General features: G+C 41.6%; 1 protein-coding gene across 7 annotated transcripts in view; it reads left to right on the forward strand.

Moving 5' to 3' along the window:
- Nucleotides 1-235: 235 nt before the first annotated feature.
- The window catches only part of nrxn2b (neurexin 2b), a 687,330-nt gene continuing 662,278 nt past the window's right edge, over nucleotides 236-25,287 (forward strand). For 5 of the 7 annotated variants that reach the window (XM_084924600.1, XM_084924602.1, XM_084924601.1 and 2 more), the window contains exon 1: nucleotides 238-483. The gene's annotated coding sequence lies outside the window, so the exon portion shown is untranslated. Of the gene's footprint in view, nucleotides 484-25,287 lie in introns of all 7 variants that reach the window. The other 2 variants (XM_084924606.1, XM_084924605.1) reach the window with 2 other exon arrangements.

Consider the following 25,287-nt stretch of genomic DNA (forward strand, 5'->3'; position numbering starts at 1 on the left):
GTAGCCTTGTCCAGGCGGAGTGGGGCGTGTCTCCGTGGGCGGCCTCTTCAGTGCGGTGCCGCTGCCACTGCTGCTGATGCCGCTGTCTTCTGTTCCAGTGGATGCAGGTGGAGGTGCGTCAAATGGCCCTTAAAGCAACCACAAGAAACAGGGTGCCAGGACCTCCACAATAAAAGTCACAACGGAACACACCAGCGTGGATGTTTTAATTTGGAAAGAAGAATCTAAAGCGGAGTTTCCTGCCTTCTGGCTAGCTTTACAGCAGGGATGCAGGTGGAGCGGCTCGGCCAGGACCGTTCACATCTGTCTTGAAGGAGAGAGGGGGGGAAGAAAACCTGCGTTCGGGTCTGTTCAACGCTCTGGATAAAAATTGAACAGAAAATAAGCGTAGAAGCCTGAACTACGTCCAGACTATACCCAGGGATATTTACAAACCTCCCCAAGTCTGGAGAATAATATCGAAGGGATTGCCGCAAAATACAAGTAAGGACTTTTTTTTCCTTCTTTGCTTTGGTGACTGTATGGCTCTGTGTGCTTGTGTGTCACTCCGTGTGTGCGTGTGCGCTCTTTTTTTACCTTCTTTCTTTTGGCCATAAGGATTTGTCCTTCTGTGGAAAGGCTTTTCAATTGGTGACAGGTGATGTCAGGAAAAAAATAAAAGCTACACTAAAACACTCCTCGCTTTGTGCTGTTGAGATGTAGCGAGCAGCAAATGATGCGTAATGGGTCAATATTTGGAGGAGATTTGGGAGGCGAGTGGATTTGAGGTCTGCTGTTTGTTTTCTGCGGCTCTTGGAGCAGACACGCTGAATTTGGCGTGCGGGGGGGAATGATGGACATATGTGGTTTGAAACCACGCGTGACAGCAATGTCAGAGTGTGGGAATTGAGTAAAATAAAATAAAATAAAATAAAATAAAGGGAACAGAAATCTTTCTATTTCACCGAGGTGACGGTTAATTGGAAAGTCAGTTTTTGTGCCTCGGCAAGCTGTGGCTGTATTTACGCAACGTGCGAGGTTATTCTTACAGGTTCCGACCTTCGTTAAACCCGAGGTCTTGTTTCAAATTAGCTGCTCGGCTTTAGAACAGAATATATGGTTGAATTAAAGCGAGTGTACGCTGTGGGATAATACTTCTCGCCTATTTCGTTACACACACACACGCACACAGCCTGATTAATTGTACGCACTTCTTCAGTCCAAAAAGAGCGAATTTTGCTGGGAGTCCTCTCACTGAGTAGTCGGTTTCTGATTTTGGCTTTACCCGCTGGGGTTATTCATCCAGCAACATTTTACTTCAAATTATTAGAAATGCAAGGATAAAAGGAAAAGATGCCCCGGACAACTGTGCCCCCCGAGGGTATACTCTTGAATGAACAGATGCGGGTTTTTTTATATGTTAAACGACGGAAATCCTATGGTCTGTAACTCTCCTCCCTAAAGCGACCTCAGAAGTGTTTCTCCAAGTAAAACTGATCCGCACAACGAGTTGGAAATGCACGCACGCAGGTGCGTGGGTATTTTGGACTCTCTATTGCGCCGAGTAGTGTACTGCGACCGTATGAGACTCCTGCGCCACCGTGTCGCCAAACGCCCACTGGGGTGCTTAACGGTGTCTCCGCACAAAATCCCCGAGCCAAAAGAGTAATTAACAAGTGCTACAGATCGGTAAAATCCCCGATTATCAGATTCAAGGCTGGGTTGTTGTTAGTTGTACTGGCCAATATCTGAACTGAGCTCTGTCTTGTTCGGCGGCGCAGAGGCAGACGCGGACGCTGATGGGAAGGACCAGAGAGAGGAAAGCAGACGCCACATGATGAACGTCTGTGTGAACGCCAGCGGGAAGCTGACCTGCTCGGTGCTTTTAAAATGAAGCCCAGTGAACTTTTAATAAATACGAGAGCATTAGCTCGCCGTTATGTTTATTGCTTGCATCTTGATTACTAATAAAAAACGAGTCATATTTCATTTTCCTTTTCTTTTTTGGGGGGCAAATTATGTTGCCTTTTTATGACCTTGCGAAATATCAGTGGCAAAGAAGATGCTCACTGTTTATCAAAGTTGGAAGAACACAGAGAGAAGCGTCCCAGCTCTTACTCACTGAACTGGATTCATTAGTTGAAGGAGTAAATGAAACCCTCGAAGGGGGGACCACACATGAGGTGATATTTCTTATGAAGCCACCCATGTTCTTAATGCAGATGAAGCCCTGCAGGAGAGATCCACTAAGGTGATATGACTCACTTCCTGGTTACTTTGTCAAGCTAGAAATGTGCGGGCTTACAAATGTGGGACACAAGTCCACACTACAGAAGTCCAGCAGCACTTAACTCACAGGTCAAAATCTTTTTTTTTGTTCCATCATTTGTCATTATTATTGTTATTCAATCAACACTGACAGGACACGTCTTTCCCCAGAAATACTTGTACTCTGGCAGTTTCTTGTTAAATCCCACTTGGTAAAAAGAAACACCATCAACACAGTCTAATGACTCCAGCTTTGACAATGGCTTTAGAAATACCTAAATAGCTTCTCCATTTTATAACAATACACACTGAGCAGACACCTTCGACAGAAAATGGGCCCGTATACAGTTCCACTTTTGTTCTCAGAGCTTTCAGTGCACTTCATGAAGGGTGCTTAACATTGCTTTTGTGGGTTGAGATGACTTATAATAATTGCAAATTCCTCTGCAATTTGAATAATTTTTCCAGACCTTTTCACTGTTTGTTATTCAGTGAGTGCAAAAAGTGGATTTGAGGTCCTGTGCTTCTCTTTGTTTTCGCTCATCCCTCTGTCATGAGGTTTCCACCAACTTTCCTGAATACAAATCTCCAGCTTTTCAACTCAAATGCCATCATTCTGGGTCAACACACAGCCATCAGCCTGTTTTTATGCTGGAAAATAACCTTTGCAAAAGTATAATGTGATTTATTGAGAAGACTCTACTCTATGTAGGAGAAATCTGTAGACAAAGATCAGCAGAGCTATTATCAGGGAATAGATTTAATAAAGGACCTAGACTTAATGTGATTAATGAGAGATTCAGCCTTAGGTTGGGTGTATTTTAGCTCAGATCCAGCCCTTGAAGCAGCTGGCTGAGGCATCACTCAGAAATTCTATATACTCATAGGTCAGTGTTTTGAGCAGCTGACATCTTTCCTCTGACAGCGAGACAGAGCTGAGAAACTGTCTTCTACCTCACCTCCCACTAAACACGGGTACTCGTGCTTTCCCCACTCCTCCCCTCTGCCCTTCCTGGCCTCTCAGGTTTACCACCGAAGAGACCAAGAGAGTAAAATTGGAAGAGAAGAGAATCGGAATGGGTAATCTGCCTGTAATCCCACAAAGAGAGCAATCTGCCTCATTAACTCACTATTCTGCTGCTTGCCGCGTGGCTCTCATCCATCTTTCTGTCCATTTGTCCACCATCCGCCCCCACTGCAGGACAAAAGAGATGCTATAGAGGTGCACAGGGGAGCTAGAAACAAGGTAGAAACTTGCGCTTCTGTTAGAAAAGAAGGAGGAAATGCAACAGAAATATGAAAAGAAAGATTTCTCTCTCCCTCATGCCCTCCATTTTAGCTGTGGGGACCATGATAAGCATGGTTGCTATGTGTTCTGCCTATAATGTTAGCTCCTTTGATAAAGTCTGTAGAAGAAGAGCCTGTGAGGCAAAGACAGAGTGAAGCACCTTTCATTGTCTCACGGTGATTGCATGAATGGATCTGCAAGTGAAAGAGATGGAGCAGCACACAGACTGAAGAGAGAGGATACAGTATGGCCTATCGATCCTATCAGTTTACGCCCTTGCCTCCTGTGTGGCCTTGCCGGTAGGATATCCGTGCCTAGATTGAGACTAATCTTAGTCAGCCTGGCAGGACATTTATTATTGAGCATATCAAAGCTAATACATCTCTCAGAGCGCTGTCAGATGCAGAGGAAGAAAAAAAATTGTCATGTGATGGAGCCGTTTGAGTTCAAAGCTCTGTGTGGTTTTTAACAAGTTGCCTTTGGTCTTTCTAAATGAGAAGGAGTTTTATGTTGAAAAAAGCTGGAACTGTGCCATATACCCTACTGTATTCCACAAAGATTGGGTCATGAATTCATTCAGCAGAGCTTGCAAGTGCATTTGAATCTTGGATGATGGTTTTCTCTCCCCCCCCCCCCCCCACGAATTGTTGAAAGTAATGTAATCCCAGACCTCTTTTTTCATATCTGAGTAACCCCCTAAAAGCAGGCTCTTCCAATGAATTAATGAAGATGTTCTTTGTAGCCTCCAGTGAGAGCTTGATGTGAAATATTTGCATTACCATATTGCTCGCCTTTTAGCAGCCTCAACCAAGATCCTTGGTGCTACAGTTTAGCTGGAATTTATTAAAGAGAATAGTGAAGTATCAGTAACACACAAATAAAACTTCTCTTCCCGTCTCTTCTTTGGACTCGCCTCAAATGTCGTCTCCACCAGGTGCTGCCCAGTCTAGACCTAAAAGAACTCTTGGCCTGAGAATTTATGTTTCAGGTGCGGGACACATCTCTTTAGCACCTGCAGGCGAGCTAGTTAACCTAAATTACTCGAGCAGCACAAAGGTAGCTGCTGTTTCTCAGGTTTGGCTGCTTCCTTATTTAGAAAGGCATGTTGTGGGGAAAAACATGCTGATGTAACCTCACTGATGATCAACAACCTAAAGTTAGCCCTTCCTTTCAGAGTCAGCCAATGATTGGAGGTCTTTGGCGCTGCAGAACCTGTAAGACCAATAGAACAGTTCTGAGCCTTATATCTAAACAGCAAGGCTGCCTCCATGTTTCAGCTATACCCATCTATTCCAGGGTATGCTAACATGAAGCTAGCCGTGAAAGGATCCTATTTCAAAGTGGAGCAGGTTGCGTAACAGGGATATGGGACACAAAAAACCCCACATAAGAGTTTTATGCTCATAATTGAGCAGTGGGTGTAAGTAACTAATCCTTATGCTGTGGGATATCAGTCATCCACACTATTGCTAGTTCTCTATAATCATGCAGTTTGTTTGCATAACACTTGCATATCGAAGCACACAATAGCATTTACTGTGCTGGACTTTAACATTAACCACTTACACACAATTTAGACATCAAAGCACAGTATGAGGCTATTTTCTTTAACCATTTTTAAAGATGTGGAGAGTTCAGTCATCACTTATCAATATGAATGCGTCTGCACCGACCCAAACACAGATCTATATTTCCATTCATTCATGAGTTGGCCGCTGAGTTCCAACGAGCCAGGTTTCCTCAGACCACGTTTTTAACAGAGCTTGTCTCTGTGCATGTTTTTCTTTCTTTTCTGTACACCTCCTCCCACCTTCTTTCGTGAATCTCAACAGACCAACTTGAATAACTGTAAGTACTGCTCTCAGTCAAGTGCCCTTAAGAGAATTGTTGTTCTCCCCCACAGTTTATTCCTCTTCTAGAAATCCATAAAGCTTTTGTCCGCACTGTCATAAATGAACATATTTTCATGGAGCCATCCCTGCAGCCAAATCAATAGGAGATATTCGAACCTGAGTTATTCGTGCAAAAAGCTCCTTAGCCTACAAGTCCAGCTCTAGCCCCGTTCTGAAGTGTAACTATTTTCCAGTCCCAGCGTTCAGCTGTTCCTTATGTTTTATTCACCATCTGAAATTAAGTCTGGATTGTTCCTACGTGCAGGATGAATGAACTGAGCGACAGGGGGCACTCGGGGGCTGATGGGGGTCATGATATTGAGATACTGTCTACTCCTGCAACCACGGCCACACTCAACCCCAGCACGACAGCACTTTTCCCACCAGGCAATGGAAAGGAGTGACTATTCTGCAAGCCACAATGGCCACTTCACTGCAGAGAGGGAAAGGCTTTGGCAGGGCACAATGGGTCTTTTTAGAGAGGTGGTTCTGCTGTTGCCGGGGCTTGCTTTGGGTTTGTGCAGCCAGCGTACCTTCATCAGGCTTCTCTTGTCACTGATACGATGGCACTCTTTTCGCAGGCGGCCACAGGGCAGAATGTGGGAATAGCCACCATTTATCCCACAGAACTCTCATGTCGAGCGCTCTCAGGAGCCAAGGGCACAGGTTGAGCAGACAGGGTCAAACAATTACCCAACACTATTCTCTCAGTTGTAATGAGCCAGGAATACAGAAGCACCATTGAGCAATGACTGCTGGCACAATTTTGAGATTCAAAGTAAAAACAGACATAAAACAGGCATCGAGTTCAATCACATTTAGCTTTATTGTATTTGTATAGTTGTAATGTATCAGGCTTTCAAGCACTGTGTTTCTTGAATATTTGTTTTTAGTAGTAAAAAAACGATCTCACTGATAGCCAAGGTGCTAATTTTTCTTTGCACAATATGCACTCTTTCAAATTTCCGTTTTAGTAACTTCTCTGTTGCTGATGCAGATTTTTTCTCCCCATTTTCCTATTTGTCAAAAGCAAATGAGACCTGTGTCACGTTTGTGCCAATCTGCCACTTTGGCTGCCACTTTCCTATTCTGAAGGAGAAAAGCAAAGATGTGAAGGCTAAATGTGTCAGAATGATGGTAAGAGGAAAAGAGGCGGAGAAGAGAGAAGGGCAGGGTGTGTGGAGAGGGAGAGCTGAGTCGCAGGCCATCCATCCCTTCCTCCATCTTAGTCCAGCTGTTTCAGTCCAGCCATCCATCCAAATAGCTTCAGTGAGACTTGCTGACTAACTGCTGAGATGCAGTACAGACTTTTTATTTAGTTTGTCGGACTGTATGCTTCTCCAAGAAAATGCACAGTCTACTGTTTTTTCCTGCATTTCTGTCCCATATGCTTCTATTTAGTTGTGAATCAGTGAGCTGAAATATAAAATTCTCATTCCTTACTATTTTGACTTGAATATGCCTTAAATATGTTGTTGCCCCAATTTATGAACTCTGTTTAAAGACATAATGCAATAATAGTGCAACAATGATGCAGTTTGTTTTTGCTGCTTTTGCTGTCCCCCAGCAAAACATCTTCTACTGCACAAAAAAAGAAGTTGCACGTTTCCAGCAGGTATTTGTTTTTTTTAATTAGAATAACAACTGATTTGAGATGATATTAACTGAAACCACATCAACAGTGTGTGTATTTTCATGCCGAGTGTAAAATCTGAACTGTCGTGATTTTGAACACTATCTGTATTTTAAGACATTCTGGGATTGGTTTCAGCAGAAACTGAAGGTGTCCAAAGCTGCAGCCTCTCAGATCATGGTCTGGATATTAAATAAGCCCAGACTTGACTGCTTTGGGATCACAGCCACTCTTCCTTGCAATGGTGCTAATTGTGGGGGTTTAGCACTTACCAGGTTTCCAAGTCTGTCTCTCTACCATTTCCAAATGGAGCAGTCCAGGAGTCATCAGTGTTTTCCCTACGTTCCAAGCTGGTGTGTCACACCATTTGGCCTGGGTGTTCCGGGACTGGAATATACGGTGACACGTGCCTCCCACTCCCCAGCGAGTCCCTGGAATAACTATGTGGTTTGACATGGCCCCCGGTGTACAACAAGCTGTAGAGTGTGGGAGACAGGAAGTGTGCATGTGTGTCACAGATGGTATTAGCGCCAGAAACGCTCGGACTTGTTTTGACAAAGCAGATCCCTAAGAATGTATTGGTGTTTTCCACCTCTCATATGGCACAGCAGCCTGTCACCTTGGCATGTCTTGAGGAAACATAGCGGTCATCAAAACCTGGATTCCCACAATAGGGTATTATTTTGTTTTTAATTCACTGGTATTTATTACCTTGTGTATTTTAATTGTAAGTGTTACAAGACACATTGCATGAACTAAAAGACAAAGACAAACAAACGCTAGCTTATTTGATTTTACTCTTACAGTATTAAACCAGGGATGGAGTTGAATAATAACAACACCCACGTTACAGTAAGAAGAAGGGCCAACATCATCACAGGGGATAGCTTCCAGGCTGATAGAGAGTCAGATACTAACAGAGAGGAAAAAAGACAAAAATTGAGAAAAGAAGGAAACAGAGGCAGATTACAGGAGCCCAGAGGACCTCTTAGGTTTTCCAAAACACAGAAGCTGTGCTGAAAAGTCAGCCGTTCCAAAGACCTATCAAACTTCTTCAGAGCATTATCGATTGAAAGCTAACACTCTTGCCAAGCCATTTTCTCCAAGGATGCCGCTATCTGCAAGCCGTGCACTTTGCTCTAGTTACCCACTATTCACTGGCTAACCCAGCTCAACTCTCAATCTCTAAGACTTAGTCACACCTGTGTGGCCCGGAGCAAGTCAGCGAGTAGAGTGAGAGAGTGTGTTGTTCTCTCCTCTGAGTAGAAGCAATTTCTTGGAGTTCTCACACATTTGCAAAGTGATCACATCCAGCATTTGTAATCAACATTATAAATGGTAGAAGATGTATATATTTCACTTGTTAGGCTACATAAAAAACTCTGGTGGCTGGTAGAAAGTTGACACTGAGATGCATTGCTTATGGATGGGGAGGTTTAACTTATGCTGCTTTGAAGCTGGAAGCGGTGCTATATATTCTATGTGCATGTGAGAGCTGAACAGCCTCGCTTTACAAATGGCATGGCATCAAAAAGCATTTCTGGCTTCATTTTGTATTTTTGGATCAATTGAATATACCACATACACACTCTTAAATATCCAGGTCTCATCTTATCTTAAAGATCTCATAGTACCACAATGAGGTTTTTAAGATAAGCTCACCCCAATGGAGCACTTTGCTCTCAGACAGCTGGGTTACTTGTGGTAAAACTTTCCATTTTGATACTGCTTATAGTTAGGGTTGGATCAGGCTGAATGTCTCTTCTTCATTCACCTTGTTTGATTGTCTGTGTGTTTTTACACTGCTTTGCATTTGCACCCCCAAACAGTTATGGCAGTGAGCCTGGTTCTGTCAGTGGTTTCTTCCTGTTAAAAGGCAGTTTTTCCTTTCTGCTGTCGACAAGTACTTGCTCACAGAGAAGTCATCAGATTGTTGGGCCTTTCTCTGTATTACTGTAGGATTTTTACCTTACAGTATAAAGCGCCTTGAAGTGACTGTTTTGTTGAGGTGAAGTGGCTCATGTAGTTTTCACAGTATTCTTAGGATTACAGGTTTAAAACATGCAAATATCTGCGGCAGGAACCAAGTTTGTGAATAGTGGAAAATTAAAAAAATTAAAAAAAAAAAAGGATTTCATAACAACTGCTATATTTTTTACTGTTTGAAATATGGAAACTAAAACTAGTTGTAGCCCAGTAACTGCTGTATTCATCGAGTCAGCGGCAGAAAGCATTTTTAGTTTATGTGGGCAAACAGGAAAACTGTAAATCAGAGTACTTGAAAGGAAACTGACCACCAAAAGCCTCAATCCTTGCTTTCCTTCATCACTTAAAGTGCAAACTACATGAAAATTCTTAATTGGCCCTTAACCAAAACCACAACGCTTAACCAAAATTTGAGATGTCCAGAATAAATGTGCAGTCTTCCTTCATATTATTCCTTAAGCTATAGAGTTTAGTCAGTTCAGATCTTCTCCATCTGCTGCCTGCAGTCAAATGTGGAGTGTTAGCTCTGAGTATTTCAGTGACCTTCCGTGATGTCATTAAGTGTTTGTGGCACATTCCACAGTGCGTTGCCACCTCCTGCCTCTTCACTTTAGCAGTGCAGCTGAACCAAAAACAATGGGTGCAAAGTGCACCGTGGAATAGGTCACAAGGACTCCATGACTATCAAGGAAGGACATGCTTTGTGCACACGGTCCATTGGCACGCAGCTCTTAGTGCTGCCACTGTATTGAGAGCTGCCGTCGCTTCAGCACCATGGACAGATCTCTACCCACATGCTTTGTTTCCTCTCTCCCACACTGCTGCCTGTCTCACAATGCCAGACTATTACGTTAGTCAGCTAACCTTGGGTTTAACACTGACTTTCTTGTTGCATGAAGATGCCTTAATTTTAATGGCAGCTTATCGCCCTGGTAACCTATGCTGAATATCATCGCTCAGATTCTCCATAAATGGTTCAGTTCAGGATTAAAACATCATTTGAATGATGTTGAAAGAGCAAGTCAATGTTTCACATTTTCCAGCTGTAAAATGTAGAGTCTAACACATTAAGAGCTGATGTTGGTAAAGCGTAAACATCAATAATGAAATAAAATTAGACTATTAATTGTGCTACAAAACGCCCAACATCGATTGGTCCAGTGTAAACTGTTGCCCTCATATTTCATCATTGCAGCTCTGGAGAACATGAGACCAACTTTTTAAATAGAAATCTTTTAACAGAATCGATACACAGCACAGTGATAATGGCAAGCACACTATGTCTGCTGTGTTCTGGTGATGCTTTGCTTCTAACAATTTAGATTTTTTTGCTTGTTTACCATTCACACATCTCTTCCAGCAATACTTGGAATACACACAGTGGTTTTTTTTCTAATTTATCTGTGTTGACACAGACATGATGTGTCAACAAACAAAGCGCTAAGCACCATTGCTGTTCTTAGAACTTAAGATAAGGTTAAATTTCTGTTGTTATTGATTCTATTTAATGCAGCCAGAGGATAATTTTTATAGCTCATCAGACGGCCCATTTTCTCTGTGAACAGCCAGCGTCGATGGCTGCATGGAAATTCAGTCGGATGGTATCAAAGGTATAAGGAAACAGTCTGACAGAGGCTTACTCTGTATATGGAAATATATCTGGTGCAGAAAGGAAAGGCATGCTGTTTATTCCGTACCTTGGACAGCTCCTCTCTTCAGCCCACTCTGCCTCCGCTCTCTTCAAAACCAGCCAATTGTGTCTGAGGGAGTAAGAGGGTTTCAATACCTTGGACAGCTCCAGCTCTGGGACTGCCGCTCACTGTCCCTCTGCCATTTTTTCCCTCAAACACAGAGGAGCTGTTTATTCAGCACCTCGTTCCCCAAACTTTCCAGCACTATCCTCAGTGTCTGTGTGTGTAGCAGACATGGCGTGTACCCTGTCTTTGCTATTGGTAGAGCTCCATACAGCTCCATACATAACCACTGCTGCTCAGGATTCCTGTGATGGTTTAGAGGTGCGTACGTGTGTGTGTGTGTGCTGAACTGCACACATTATAACTATGATCTGGTCTTTTTCTCTTTATGTCAACCTTTCTAGGTTTTTCTGAGTCTGGTATTATTTGTTGTTGTTTACCCTCCTGCCAGTGCTAATACTTTCACTCACTACTGTTGCAGAAATTAAGGGAATGTTCTTAGGAAGTAAATAACCATGAAACAACCTAGTCAGGTCTATTTGTAGGTACAACACAAAAATGGTTTGTGTGTGAGTGTATGTGTTGGGCTGGCTACAGCTTAAGCTGTTGTTGTTTTAAAATGAATTATTGACTTATGTGATGCCAATGGGAAGGACCTGAAGCCTCGGTGGGATAAAACTACTATGATTATGTGTGATTTACAGTCCTCAGATGTGTTAGTGATGGCTGTGCAAGGACCTACCCCACCCCCCCCCCACACACATGCTCTCATCTCCACCTAGTTCTTTGCACCAATTTCTTTCCCCCCTTACCCCAGTCTTGTATTGCATCTAGCATTTCTTTTTTTTTTTTTTTTTCGTTTTTATATCGAACTAGACTTGAGCCAAGCATAATCGAGGCTCAGGGCAAGAACTGCTGACTGGAGCCCTTTGATGTTTGGGCTGCTGGTTTTTCGTCAGGTCATGGTGTAAATGTAGTGATGAGGTCATGCAATGTTAAGCCCAAGCCTCTTAGCGCACTTAAGGTAGCTGCAGAATATCTATGTAAGCTCTTTTGAAGTGCATAAATTTTGTTTGATGGCATGTGCAACGTCGGAACTTTTTCACTGAAGGAAATACTGTAGAGATTTATGGAGTATCATAGCTAAGCATTTGTGCTCAGTGCACAATAAGAGCCCAGTTCCATAGTATGCACTTGTGTGGGTAAATGTGATAGAATGCATCCTTGTGAATGCAACAAATAAGAAAATGCTATCTATGTAGTATTAAATACATTTTTCTGTTATTGCACAAAACACACCATCTAATCCCCATTTCAACAAGAATGATCACATCCCATAGAATGTGTTTTAGATAAGGTTTTACATGCATATTTATTTTCATATGCAAACCCTCTTTATGTCCCCTGGCACCACCTGTGACCTCGAGTTGAGTAAAGTCAGCTGATTCTCATGTGGCTGCCGATGCCTTTCTCATCCCTGCAGATGGTCCTGATAGGCCATGGCATGGCCCAGGGACAGCTGCTGAGTGTCACAGCAACAGAACGAGATAGCAGCGAGAGGGTGTGAGAGAAGCAAAGGCAGGGGACCGTTTAAGGTGGCTGTGTTTGTGGAGTGCATGATCTGATTTACTTCTTACTGTTTCTCCACTTTATCTTACCACTTCATACACATTAGTGATCTGTCACAATGAACATCCCAAAGAGAATAAAGACCAGTTAAAGTGATCTTTACATTATGGAAAGTAAACTATCTCATGTTTTACTCTCTTTTATGAGACACTAGTTTTTATGTGTTTTTATGAAACTGCAAAATAACTACTTCTTTAAGAGGAGAGGAGCTCAATTGTGATTATCGTTCCAGAGTTTTCTGGTCGCTTATAATATGTCAGGTGAGTTTTGCAGGTTTTGCGTAGCAGTATGTTTGCATACAGATTTGTTTTGAGTATATTGTAATGATTAAAAAAAACACACAGTAGTTCACCCCGTGTTATAATCTGCTGTACTGACCTCATCTCTGTGTGCTGTACAGTGATATACCACCACTGTACAAATGCACATAGGGCACAAAAAGGGCAAAGTTCAGTCAGTCAGGAGCTTTTGCTCTTATTCATTGTTAGCTTGGGCTTGGATATGAACTCAGATGGAATGAGGGATGAACTGAGAGGGTGGAGAAATTAGGTAAAGGTGAAAGAGAAATGGTAACAATAAAAAATAAATGAGGAGAGAATTGGGTAAGTAATGGGGGACTTCTGGGGGAGGACGATGAGGAGAAATTATTTGTTAAGAAGGAGGATAAAACAGTTGAGAAAGTAGGGGGAAAATAATGCTGCATTTAAAAAAAAAACTGAACACAGTAAGACTGTACCAGAGAAAAAGACAGGCAGAGACAGAGAGGAGATGAGGTTTGGTGCCGAGTGCAACCTGTGGTTTGACATTGGCTAACCTTGGCTGTCTGACAGTTGGAAGGAGAGGTTATCTGTCTCCCCTTGGTCCACTCCCTGCTGCTTTAATGAATTTACCGAGGTCTTGGGAATGGCTAATGCACTTGTTTATGTAGGTAAGAAAAAAGGTGGCTGCAAAATTCCCCACAGCTGTTCTTTCATAGAGGGAACCAAATAGTCCTGTCAGCAAGGGTCCATGTTCAATTTGGTTACCATTTAGTAGGTTTGAATTCAAATCATGACCTTTGCTGTGTGTCCACAGAGTTTTATTTTAGGTCCATATAATGTCTTAATTGGAAAATCTCTTTTTTTATGTTTAAAAAAATCCAGGATAGCAAACAGAAAGTTACCAAAGTAATCCTAATAGCATGATGAATCCCACATGCTGTTTAAAATATCACTTCCTGATCTATTTGCTTGCCTGGATGCTTGGACTATCACTACCAAACCATTCCATTGATGGTGCTTTTTAAACATGTAACTTGTGAACAGGGGTACAGGGAATCTAGGGGGGAGATGGGATTGTCATCTCATGGTGCAGGGGCAATGGGACTGTTGTGGAAGGCCATGTGAAGGAGGAAGCAAAATGTATCCGTTCCTATTAAGAGAGAAAAGAGGGGTCGGACGACTGCCAGTAAGAAACAGAGAGAGACAATAAGTCAGTGTGAGGGGACAGAATATGGCAGCCTAGGATGGAACATCAGTCATAGTGATACTCGTGGCAAAGATGAGAGGCAGAGAAAACAAGCTCAGAATGAGAAGGAAAGAAAAGATTGGCTAAACTGTGAGAGACAGATCTTTATCTCTTGTGCAGTGTTAAATGCTAAGGATGTTTCTGCTTACTGCAGAGCATGGTTTTCTGAACCCTTTGGGTGTTTTCCTTGTGCCTGACTCCTTAGTGGAGGAGGAGGAGGAGTGAGGAGGCAGAGCACTGGGTTCAAAGAAAGCTGCTTGCCTGTCTGACATTGCTAAGAGATACATCTCCCTCGCTGTCTTTCCCAGGTTAACATAGTTCAGTTGCAATGTAACTGCTTTTGGATTTCATATTTTTACTAGTGTCAACATTGGTTCCCAATGTAGAATAAAACTGACAGGATGGACTGATTGCATGGGTTTGCTAGGGGGTGTATAGAAATTAAGAGAAAGGAGAATTACTGACAGGTTTTGCTCAGTGTTGGATTACTCTATTGTGATGGTAAAGCAATGGTTTAAATTGTGTTGTTTGGCCTCAACACAACCGAGGCCAAAAATGTTCACTGCTAAATGGGTGGCTCCTCCTCATACAGTAATGGTACAGTCCAACCTTCACCTGACATGCTGAGATAGTACTTAACATGGTTTAATTTGACTTTGTGATGGTGGTCGAACAGACAGAGACAAATGAACAGAACTACTGAACGGGATGCTAAAAATACATATAGGTACAAGCTAAGTGTTCAGTGTTGAAGTATTGAATTCCCAGATTGGTAGCTTAATTGTTTTGAAGCTAACAACGTGTGAAAATGGAGCTCAAGGATAAAAATGTGCAAGATGTCAACTGAAATACTAAAAGTCATTTCACATTAAATGTGCACAATTTTACACACAGAGGTGTTTTTTCTAGTTGCTTATAATGCCAGCTGTGAAGTTAGTGAAGAGATAAAAAGCTTTCATTTTAGCATGTGTTTGTCAACTTTTGCTATTTTAGTTTAACTGCTATCCTCATGTTAACTGCTGAGATTTGTTTACATTGTCCACTCGATGTTCCAGATGTTGCATCCGCAGATTCATCATTTTCAATAAGTAGTCCCCTCTGCCTGTCAGTATATCATAAGGTTTGACCAGTTCATGCTATAGTCCTACTATTGTCTTCATAATAAATTTAAAGTGATAAAAAAATGTTTTTCCGTGCCATACCTCAGAAGCCATTGAGTTGGTTGGCCGTGTCACACGGAAAGTGTGACACGGCCAACCAACTCAATGGAGACTTGAGTTTACCTGCATATATCTTGTTAACTCTGTCAGCTGGTTAACACCTACTGCTGCTTGTTTAGCAAACACATTAACATAGGCAGTAGACAGCTGCCCATGTTAACAGGTGATTGTCACAGTGTAACTTGTGCAGCTGCCTTCTCAATATGATGCAACATCAAGTATAAAGTTACCAAATGTGTCCTCATTTGATTGACAACTGATTTAAAACTGATAGATTTTAAAAGGTGGGAGCAGCGTATCAGTGTATGTGTGCATTTTTTTTTATCTCCAGCATGCTGTAAGTAAGTGCTGTTTATTCCAGGAAATAACCTGTATATGTTGTGACAGTTCAAGTTATTATCTGTCTCAACATGAAACGTGTAATCAGAGGTTTAGAGCACATGGAACTGATCATTGTCTTAAAATAGAGGTCTAGGGCCTACCACTGTGTCTGAGGTTAATGAGAATAGAGACTTCACTGAGTAAAACAAAGAAACAATATAATATATAGGAACGTTTTAAAATACTGTTTTGATCAAAAAGAAACATATTTAATGAAGTGTTTTGATCCAACTTGTACCTCAGTAATCTATTTCCAAAGGCACCTTCCTTACACCACTGATCTGCTTGAATGAGTCACTTCCTCTCCTATAGGCTATATGACATTATTATGTCAGCCTCTTAAGATGATGATTTAGGAAACATGGCTGTATTAACTGAGATAGTCACAGCTTGACATTGGCAGGTTCCTACTTAGTACAGGCTAACATGTGGTTTGAAATAAGCAAATGTGCTTCACTCTTTCTTCACGTAAGTTCAGCTGCTGGATTTGTTAAGTGTATGTAGATTGTAACAGTAACTTCTTTCATTTAAAATGAACAGATGCATTTTAAAGGAAGAAGTGGTGCGTGTTATTGCGATTAGAAGTGTAGCAGTATGTAAATGCAAACGTGCTAAAAGATTATCAAGGAGCCAGGACAGTTTGATTCCCAACCAGCTGTTGTGAAAAGTGCTTTTGATCTCAGGGAATAACCGGATAATCCAATGGATGTGATCTTCCTCACTTTGTTGGGTGTGTCAGCATATGCACATGCAGTGGGACGTTTACAAGATTTGCAGGTGTAGTTGGCCTTTTGGAAATGATTTATCAGCGCTGGTATTTTGGTGCAGACCTAGCCATGATAAACCCGATAAGCCTGCCTTTAGTTATGATTTGGTTTGTGTCGTTGGCTCTGTCAATTATTGTGTGCTGCGTGTCTTCACAAACAGCTTTGAACCAACACAAAACATTCAGTTTTCTCAACCTGTTTTTTTTCGTCGTTGCAGCTTTGGGGGATTCTTTAGTAACCTTATGTCAGTGTCTGCCCTGACATCTCATTTATAAAGGACACCCTGTGGTTCTTTCACAGTATTAAAGTAACTTAAGCAGTATCAGTGTGGGTTTTGAGAGTTAGACCAATTGCCTCTCATTGCTCATTTTATGTTTTTTGCTCACATTATTTTTGATGTATAATTTCAAAATTCATATATTAATAATGTGAAAATGAGAGAGGTTGCATTTACAGACTTTGGATATAATATTACCAGAACATCATTAAAAAAACCTTTTATAAAAGTTAAAAATGATTTGATACATGGTGTCATACCTGGGGAATATCACACTTTCCCATATTCAAGCTAATATTTGTGAAATCATTCTCCTGATTTGGAGTGCTTTAAAAAATATTGTGTCCTTTGCATATTAAACGTTTTTTTAAAAAAATGCCCCCTCAAACAAATGGTGGGATGGTAGAAAAATGCTCCTATCAACATCCATTAAAGTATTTTTTTTCTCAGAAAACTAATGACATTCATGACCTGAAATTTTGCATAATTACTGTTAAGATGTGTCTTTCCCAAGGCACTTTTTTCATTTAAATTTGACGGTCAAGTGAAAAGTGTTTATTTTTATTTTTTTTGTAGATAGAATGACCCATTTGCACAAGTTTGCACAAGTCCGGTTTAAAAGACATCAAATCAAAGCATCCTTGAGCTTTAATGGGCTTTTAACAGCCGACCAAAGTGATAACAATAACAAACAACAATATCCTAGCTTTTGTTTTGATATCCAATGAATATTTGAAACATCCTTTGCCCAGGCTCTTGATTTTGGGATTTTGCCATGAACTCTAATTGATTTAAATCAGGTTGAATGGATATAAATGATCATAAAAACCAGCATCCTGTTTGTACTTTATAGAACAGCACAAGCAATTAGTTTCAAATGTGAGTTTAGAGTGCATTTGGAGTTAATTTAAAAGCCGCAGCAACATTTTCACTGCCTTGAACCCCATGACTTAGCTGTGGTGGCTCATCGGTAATGTCATGACTAGACAAGCAATGTCTTGAATAAAAAATGCCCAGCGGTGCCAAATTAAAAGGTCAGTCATCCCTAGATATACACTTTCCTTTCTGAACTCAGAAACATATTACTCAGGTGTGTGTTTGTGCTGCTGTGTAGTGTGTCTTGGTATGAGGAAATAAAAGGAAGCATTCCTGCATCGTTGGATCTTGGTAGGGCACACAATCTTGTTTAGAAGGAGAGGATGTCTCAGAGTGGAGACTCCTTCTGCACAGCTGCTGCCTATTGGTATGTGAAGGCCTCATAATTGCATTAGTGCCAGGACTTATTTTGGAGCTATGCTGACTTCCAAAACAAAAATGTTCACTCATGATTTATGAAAGGAGGTCAGGAAGAACTGCATGTGAAAGTGGATGGACTTTTTTATGACAGAGATGTATGCATTATGGAAAAAAAAGTGTAGAACTACTTCACTTTCTTAGTCTTGAACAAGGCTTGCCCTGCCTTTGAACCATGTGCAGTATGTGTATGAATGTAATGACTGGCTACTAGTTTTACTTCAGTGCTCTGTAATGCTTCTTTAATAATAAGGCCCTGTAGCTGTGGCTGTTGGTTGTGTCCATCAGTCAGAACACCTGGGGCCCACTGGGGGCCTGAAAATTAGTGTAAGATATAAACTCAAAGATGTTTTAACAATGTGTTCTGCAGATGTGCAGGAAAAGCATTTTCTTACTATGCACTTGTACAATGCACTTGCTTGAAACGTAGGAACAGGCGCAGTTCAGTTGGACCTGTGACCACTAATCACATCACTCCAACATTCTCTCAGCTATCACTTTGTGAAAGAATTGACAAATATATTTAAAGGACAGCGTGTCACCACTTCCACAGTGAAGCTTAAAAAGCTCTCTATTTTCAAATGTCCATGTGCATGAAAGACAGAAACAGGTTGTGTCTGAGTTTTCAAATGCCGAATGAGCACAGACCTTGGAGCAGGGGGAGAGGGAACAATCATGCTCAGGCATGGTACAAGGCAACTGTGTTGAGTGTGAGTTCAATCAGTTCAATTCAATGTAATTTTATTCACTTTTATTTATATGGCAACAAATCACAACAGCAATTGCCTCAAGGCATAAACAGACATGCAAACACTAAAGCTTTGTGTTAGCATATTCTGCACATGCATGCAAAAAAGATAATGATTTTGCAGTAGCCAACCTCGACAAATTAATCTGAAATTGTGTGTGTTTACAGCAAAGTACACAAATAAAAATACACACACTATATTTTTAAGGCTGGTGTTTAACCTCGTCCATTAGATCGTGCTAACTTTGGGCTGTTTTCCTAGTATTTTCTCACATCAGACCAGTCACCTAGGGTGACTAGGTGACTGGTCTGATTTTTTCCTTAATTTCTGTCATTTAAGTTACTAGTACATTAGCTGCCAGGTATACCTCTCTTCCTAAATGCTCTCACTTTCAAGGTCTAACAGTCAAGCTGGTACACAAACCCATACATAAACATACAGAACACAGCGATTGCCCACAGGTGCTGGCTACAGCTGAAAATTCTGGGGCATAATCATTTATTTCAATCGGCCTTCTGTCAGTTTAGCATATTTTAGCATAGCCACCTGAGGATTGAAGAAAAATGTATGCAGATTTTCCATTACTCTGAGATATCAGCTAAACAGCACTTTGCCTCCCTTGATCAACTGTGTCTTCCGCATTACATCATTCTGAGATAATGCACCACAGCTCATCCATCAAATTCCCTTACGTTTCTTTTCAGCATTTTCAGCCCTTCTAGACATCTCCTCTGTGTGTCAGTAAATCGGTGCATTTGCATGTCTCTGCTTTCACCGGATGTCTCTTTTTGCATAACAACCTAGCGTCAGATCACACCAAATATGCTTAAGATACATTTCTCCCTCGCACAATGTGGCTGCTGTAATACGTTCACTTGTAATGGCCTACAATCGGTTTGGTAGACTGTGGTTTGAAAAGGCGTTACTGTGGAGGATGTCAGCATGTATAATGAGGATTAAATCATAGATGGGTCAGGAGCCTTTCTTACTACAGTGTTGAGGCGCTGCTGTGGTTTGGATTTTTGTGCACACACTTGCACAATGAGGAGGCCAAGCATTTCAGGCCCCACGGCACAGCAGATAATGCATGTGTAAGATGTCATTGTGCATAATTTAGCGTGAAGAAATCATTTTGTTGGTCATGTGCTTAGCTGGGTGGATTGGATGGATGAGATTGTTATCAAGTGAGGGTTCACTCATATGGAATGGATCTGCATGAGTGGGCTAATCAGACCTGTACTTAAGATAAGAAAAGAGATACTTGTTTGTTACTTTGTTACTTGCAGTTGAACATTATTATTATTGTTATTTTATTGCAAGTGATTGATAGAGGGTCAGAACATGTGGTATAAAAGATGTCCTGTATCTATGATCATTCTGTGGTGATCAGGATGGATAGTTTGTTCGGTGACCTGCTGTCCACCACAGCTTCACGAGTGTCTAGTTTGCAGCCAATCACAGAGCCAGCCTACCTAATCAGTATATAGTCCGTCTTAACTTTGCAGTTTAGAAAGTGGAAGACTAAGACTGCCATGAAGTTGACCTGTGATTCAGAGCAAATTATTTTGCTAAAACTACATAAAATGATGTGTCTGTGAAGGTTCTCAGTCATCCAGGTCATCGTAGTCAAAGGAGCTTGCAAAGAAAAGCGTCTGGACTTCTTTAAGTTTACTTGAAGACGTTTCACCTCTCATCCGAGAAGCTTCTTCAGTTCTAAGGTCAAATGGTGGAGAGTCCCAGATATAAACCTAGTGGGAGTATCCCCCCACAGAGGGACAAAAGGACCCCCTGATGATCTTCTAATCGCCTGAGCCAAGGTGTGAAACTGGGTGTGGGTCCCAATCAGCCAGAGTTTCGGGTGTGTTCATTGTGAAACCTGGCCCCACCTTATCATGCGAATTCCTGAGGTCAGATGGCCCAGGATGTGAGTGGGCGTTAAGGCGTCTGGGAAGGGATCTCAAAACTGGATTATAGATGGCAGAGAGTTGGTGTCGTAAACCCCCGCCTCTGTTCAAAGATGGTCGCTCACAGTGGACATAGATGGCTTCTTTCACTCCTCTTTCAAACCATCTGTCCTCTCTGTCCAAAATGTGAACATTGGCATCCTCGAAAGAGTGTCCTTTATCCTTAAGATGCAGATGGACTGCTGAGTCTTGTCCTGTGGAGGTGGCTCTTCTGTGTTGTGCCATGCGCTTGTGAAGTGGCTGTTTGGTCATAAAATGATAAATTTATGGATTGTTTTAAAACAATAACTATTTGTTGTTTTTTAATGACAAGTAATGGACTATCATTAAATGTTATTTCACACAAACTATTAACCCTCTACAACATTTCTAATGACAAAAAAATGTATTTAGCTCTGAAAACAAATGACAATTTTGGACCCTTGGCTGGTTCAGACAGAAGGAAGGAGGAAAAGAGGACAGGAAATGGACAGGAAGACAGAAAAACTGGCGAGAGAGGAGATTGGAACTCATAGTCAGAGGCACGATGTAAAATAAAGTCTAAATGTACTGGGGTGTCTGTGATTTCCACAAATGTATTCTGTGTTCACAAGTCCTGGCGGAGAGATGGGCATAGAAAATTGCTATCATTTGACATTCAAATAATATTCAAATAAAAAAGCCTGTGCTTTTCAGACCCTCTGGCTTTTTCTCAGCTGCTGGCCTTTCCATTTTTCCTGTCCCCTTCTTCTGGCTTTTCTGACTGTTGTGTCTATCCTGCCCCACTGAGCAAGACTTTAACAATGTGTTATGTGAGGACTGATGATCCAAAGCGGTTCTTTGAGTCTTACAGACAGTGTCTGTGTTGTGGAGTGATGAATTCAGTAGTGTCCACTACTGGATACACAGCAGTATCTTTTTTCTTGTTCTTGTTCTTTTTTCATCTTAATTCAGTTCACTCTGGATTTCTCCCACAAATGTTAGATGATATTTCCAGTCTACCTAAATGCAACTGAATAAAAGAAAATAAATTGCTCATAAACATCTGTGTCATTTGTAATGGAGTGTTAATAAAGGTCAGGTGTGGGGCTGTCATTCTACAGTGACTCAGTTTAATGCGCGTTCCTCTGTTTTTTTTTCAAGAAATGAATTGCACAGCAGTATAATTAAAAAAAAGGGGTAAAAATAAACTATGGAAGCAGTTAGTCTAGGCTGTCACCCATCGTTTGGTGCTGTTTGGTTTGGCAATTGACTGATCTGTTTATATGATCTGAAGCAAGTCATTATGGCTGGCTGCCACTTGGGCAACATGTTCCTTTCTATGTGGCATCGCTGAAGACCTTCATCAAATCACTAATGGCTAAAAACAGAGGCCAGTCCCCACTCTCCTGAAGACTTGTTTTGGCAAATACATTTCAGTCTCCAGATGGAAAGAGGATGGAAGGCACATTAGAATCCAATAAGTCCTATTTATGTCCTTGGCGTGCACCCTTACCCAGCTAATTTGGATGTGACTGTCGAATGTTTTAACAGTCACAATAATGGATTGTGCACTGTGAATAAAAAACTTTCCACCAGCATCACTGAAACAACAACAACCCCACAAATGGGGTACTCTCTATTTTAGCAGAATCAAGTCCCAATTTTCCAAATCCAGAGACTTGTCAGGTCAGTGCCAGGGAAGCTGATCTAGAATTACATGTTGACCCAGCAACTACAATGCTGCGCCACTGGCACTCTGTTCTCTTCACAGACGAGAGCAGGTTCACATTGAGCACATGTGACAGATGCCATGGCTTTTCCAGACTCTTTCATTTCTGTCACCGTGGCAGACCTGCCAGTTCTGGTGTTCTGGTGTTCCCCAGACTGCGCGGTACTGGTCTATGAGCAGAGGTCCCTGTAAAAGACGTCTGATTGTAATACCCCCTCAAGGAAACAGTGCCTGACAGTTTGGTTTGAAACATGCATGTAAATAGCTAACTGAAGGTCATTTTGTAAGGCACTGGCAGTGCACCTTCTCACACAAATCTAAGGAGCTTCGAATGAAAACCATCTGCACTTCTTTAAGTTTCTTGAAGATGTTTCACCTCTAATAAGCGTCTTCAGTTCTTGGACGAAATGGTGAAGAGTCCCAGGTATTTAAGCCCTAGTGGGAGTTGTCCCTTAAGAGGGTCTTTGACCCACTATTGATCATGTGCCTTATGACAAGAGCCAAGGTGTGAAAAAGGGTGTGGGTCATTATCAGCAGAGGTTGTGAGACCTTATTATTTGGCCTACTGAGATGATCTGAAAGAAGATATGAGTGGGTGTTAAGGTGCCTGGGAAGGAATCTCAAAATTAGATTGTAGGTTCAAGGATGGTCGTACACAGTGGACATACATGGCTTCTTTCACTCTTCTTTCAAACCAGTTTTTTCTGTACAAAATGTGAACATTGCCATCCTGAAAGATTGACCTTTGTCCTTTACATGCAGATGTACAGCTGAGTCTTGTCCCGTCGAGATGACTCTTCTATGTTGTTTATGAAGTGGCTGTTTGGTTTCTCCAATCTAGAGGTCTGAGCATTCCTTGCTGCTTTGCACAGAATACCCTATGTTGTTTAGTTTGTGTTTGGGAGTTGTCTCCTTGGGATGAACCAGTTTATGTCTGAGATCGGCTGGGTCTGAAGTACGCTGGGATTTTGTGCTTGGAGAAGAATCTCCTGAGTTTCCCTGGTAAACCTGTTACATAAGGGATGACAGTGTTCTGCTTGTCATTCTGTTTCTCCCTAGTTGGTGTCTCACCTTCTTTACGGTGTATCGTTGCTGATTTGCAGAAGCCCAAATGGGATAGCCACATGTTTTAAGACCTTTCTTTCCCTCCTGGCTTGGAGGGAACATTTTCCCCGGTGCTGCAGGGTCCTGATTACTTGACCCTGCAGATTTAAACCCAGTGGGTTTAAATCTGATTTAAACCCAGTGGGTTTAAATCTGGGACTCTCCACCATTTGACCCTTAGAACTGAAGAAGCTTCTCGGATGAGAGGTGAAACGTCTTCAAGCAACTCAAAGAAGTCCAGACGCTTTTCTTTCCAAGCTCCTTAGACTACGATGACCTGGATGACTGAGAACCTTCACAGCCATACGTCCTGATTACTCTAAGTTTGTGTTCCATAGTGTGGTGGGAGTCAAAGAGTAGGTACTGGTCTCCAGAAATGGTAAACTATTTTGCTTTGTGTCTTCACCGGTGAACTTTATATTTCTGTCCACTGAGTTCATGAACTCAGTGGACAGAAACTGAGATGTGAACAGTGAAGAGTTCTACTTCTTGGATTTTGATTGTGACCCCGGTATCATCAACATATCTGTACCAGTGGCTAGATGCTGTCCCTTTGAAAGAGCTAAGAGTTTTACTTTCCACTTCGTCCATGTAAAGGTTGGGTACTATAGGTGACAGTGTGAAGCCCATGGCACATCTGCCTTTTTGTCTGTAGTAACCCTTTTTTTTAAATATTTGGTGGTACAGCAAAGGTCTAACAGTGTGCAAATCTGATCAGGAGTAAAGCTGGTTCTGTTTTCTAAGAAGCTGTCTGACAGTCTCTACGGCCTCAGTTGTAGGTATGCAAGTGAAGAGTGAGATCACAACATTATGATTTCATTTGGAACCTGGGGTTGGTTTCTGAAACTTGTTGGTGAAGTCAGTGAAGTTTTTGATGTGATGGGGGTTACTAGAGTAATGATTTCTGAAAAAGTCAGAGCTATACACTGTCCTCAGGTGTTAAACAATCATGAACAATGATAAAATGTCCACTGCCCCCTCTCCCAGACATCTCCATACCTCCACAGGTCCATGACATCTGGACCAATTACATTTCCGCTCTTCATTTTCCTTCCTGATTCTTCCTGATTCACTAACTATGGTCCATCTGTCATCTTATTTCCTTCATCCAACAGCTTCTCCGAGTACTCGTTCAGTCTTTTCCGCATACTCTTATTTCATTCTCTATCCTTAATCATCCTGACCTGCTGCACATCCTTTCCAGCTTGATCTCTGCAGAAGGTCTTGGTTACACCAAACACCTTCTTCGCTCACCGCTTGAGCTCTCTCTCTCTCTCACTCTCGCACACACTACTTGTGCATGCATGTGTGTTTACTGTTGGAGTGATCACACTTCACACTTATTTGGTAATTCAATGGTATTGGTACTGACTAGCAAATTGCTCTACTGTGTCATCCTTTTCTTAAGCTGTTCAGGATTCTCCAAGAATTCACAATATATGAATGAAACTGTAATACTCTTAAATCAGCTGTTGGTTGTTCATGCACTATTTTCTTGAACATGACTCGGAAGATACAATTAGAGGAGGATTTTACAAACAGCAGCTATGGTAAAAGGAGTAGAAAAATGACTTAGATCGCCAGATCTACACAATGCTTGACACAAAGCCTGAATTTGAGTGGCAGTGCAGTTTTAATCACCCCTCATCAGCATGATCATCTAGGTAAACAGTGCACTGGGAGTAGATAATTAATCATCACTCCCTCATTCTCAATTAGCCAACTATTGGAGAAGTGGTAGGGAATATTCCAATCACCAAGCTGCTATAAAACAGGCATGTTGATGACACATCATAGTTAAAGGCTTCCACCATCCTAGGATATAATAGGCAACATCTTGTTAGCAGTCCCTCTGTGAATAGTTCAGATAGGCTGAGGGCTGAAATGCAAAGAGAGGGGAAAGACAAGAAGAGATATCAGGAGAGATGGAATATTTTCTTGCTGTTAATTATTGGTTTTCTCTGCAT

Source organism: Perissodus microlepis, chromosome 3 (assembly GCF_051167445.1).
Source record: "Perissodus microlepis isolate ML-2025 ecotype Zambia chromosome 3, ASM5116744v1, whole genome shotgun sequence".
NCBI classification, from domain to species: domain Eukaryota; kingdom Metazoa; phylum Chordata; class Actinopteri; order Cichliformes; family Cichlidae; genus Perissodus; species Perissodus microlepis.